Source organism: Schistocerca gregaria, unplaced genomic scaffold (assembly GCF_023897955.1).
Source record: "Schistocerca gregaria isolate iqSchGreg1 unplaced genomic scaffold, iqSchGreg1.2 ptg000746l, whole genome shotgun sequence".
Lineage (NCBI taxonomy): Eukaryota > Metazoa > Arthropoda > Insecta > Orthoptera > Acrididae > Schistocerca > Schistocerca gregaria.
In genome coordinates this window covers 32,501-35,000 of record NW_026062122.1, presented here as the reverse complement: position 1 = coordinate 35,000, position 2,500 = coordinate 32,501, and positions in this window count along the sequence as shown.

The following is a 2,500-nucleotide window of genomic DNA, read 5'->3' as shown; positions in this document are numbered from 1 at the left end:
GACGTGACGTATCTGACGGTGACTCAGGCATCCGTGTACTGCCACCACTATCCACCCCCCCCCCCCCTCTCTCTCTGCCCCCTTCCCACACAATACCAAATTTAACCAACTTTATCGCTTAACCTAACTGTGGCTGTACCAGTTTATCGCTTAACCTAACTGTGGCTGTACCAGTTTATCGCTTAACCTAACTGTGGCTGTACCAGTTTATCGCTTAACCTAACTGTGGCTGTACCAGTTTATCGCTTAACCTAACTGTGGCTGTACCAGTTTATCGCTTAACCTAACTGTGGCTGTACCAGTTTATCGCTTAACCTAACTGTGGCTGTACCAGTTTATCGCTTAACCTAACTGTGGCTGTACCAGTTTATCGCTTAACCTAACTGTGGCTGTACCAGTTTATCGCTTAACCTAACTGTGGCTGTACCAGTTTATCGCTTAACCTAACTGTGGCTGTACCAGTTTATCGCTTAACCTAACTGTGGCTGTACCAGTTTATCGCTTAACCTAACTGTGGCTGTACCAGTTTATCGCTTAACCTAACTGTGGCTGTACCAGATTATCGCTTAACCTAACTGTGGCTGTACCAGATTATCGCTTAACCTAACTGTGGCTGTACCAGATTATCGCTTAACCTAACTGTGGCTGTACCAGATTATCGCTTAACCTAACTGTGGCTGTACCAGATTATCGCTTAACCTAACTGTGGCTGTACCAGATTATCGCTTAACCTAACTCAATTTGTCCCTTAACCTAACTCAATTTGTCCCTTAACCTAACTCAAGTTGTCCCTTAACCTAACTCAATTTGTCCCTTAACCTAACTCAATTTGTCCCTTAACCTAACTCAATTTGTCCCTTAACCTAACTCAAGTTGTCCCTTAACCTAACTCAAGTTGTCCCTTAACCTAACTCAAGTTGTCCCTTAACCTAACTCAAGTTGTCCCTTAACCTAACTCAAGTTGTCCCTTAACCTAACTCAATTTGTCCCTTAACCTAACTCAATTTGTCCCTTAACCTAACTCAATTTGTCCCTTAACCTAACTCAATTTGTCCCTTAACCTAACTCAATTTGTCCCTTAACCTAACTCAAGTTGTCCCTTAACCTAACTCAAGTTGTCCCTTAACCTAACTCAAGTTGTCCCTTAACCTAACTCAAGTTGTCCCTTAACCTAACTCAAGTTGTCCCTTAACCTAACTCAAGTTGTCCCTTAACCTAACTCAAGTTGTCCCTTAACCTAACTCAAGTTGTCCCTTAACCTAACTCAAGTTGTCCCTTAACCTAACTCAAGTTGTCCCTTAACCTAACTCAATTTGTCCCTTAACCTAACTCAAGTTGTCCCTTAACCTAACTCAATTTGTCCCTTAACCTAACTCAATTTGTCCCTTAACCTAACTCAATTTGTCCCTTAACCTAACTCAATTTGTCCCTTAACCTAACTCAAGTTGTCCCTTAACCTAACTCAAGTTGTCCCTTAACCTAACTCAAGTTGTCCCTTAACCTAACTCAAGTTGTCCCTTAACCTAACTCAAGTTGTCCCTTAACCTAACTCAAGTTGTCCCTTAACCTAACTCAATTTGTCCCTTAACCTAACTCAATTTGTCCCTTAACCTAACTCAATTTGTCCCTTAACCTAACTCAAGTTGTCCCTTAACCTAACTCAAGTTGTCCCTTAACCTAACTCAAGTTGTCCCTTAACCTAACTCAAGTTGTCCCTTAACCTAACTCAAGTTGTCCCTTAACCTAACTCAATTTGTCCCTTAACCTAACTCAAGTTGTCCCTTAACCTAACTCAATTTGTCCCTTAACCTAACTCAATTTGTCCCTTAACCTAACTCAATTTGTCCCTTAACCTAACTCAATTTGTCCCTTAACCTAACTCAATTTGTCCCTTAACCTAACTCAATTTGTCCCTTAACCTAACTCAAGTTGTCCCTTAACCTAACTCAAGTTGTCCCTTAACCTAACTCAAGTTGTCCCTTAACCTAACTCAAGTTGTCCCTTAACCTAACCCACGTTGTCCCTTAACCTAACCCACGTTGTCCCTTAACCTAACCCACGTTGTCCCTTAACCTAACCCACGTTGTCCCTTAACCTAACCCACGTTGTCCCTTAACCTAACCCACGTTGTCCCTTAACCTAACCCACGTTGTCCCTTAACCTAACCCACGTTGTCCCTTAACCTAACCGACGTTGTCCCTTAACCTAACCCACGTTGTCCCTTAACCTAACCCACGTTGTCCCTTAACCTAACCCACGTTGTCCCTTAACCTAACCCACGTTGTCCCTTAACCTAACCCACGTTGTCCCTTAACCTAACCCACGTTGTCCCTTAACCTAACCCACGTTGTCCCTTAACCTAACCCACGTTGTCCCTTAACCTAACCCACGTTGTCCCTTAACCTAACCCACGTTGTCCCTTAACCTAACCCACGTTGTCCCTTTGCCTAACATAGTTCACTGCTCGGAATCTCTGGTGTCGTTGTTATCCTCATGTAGA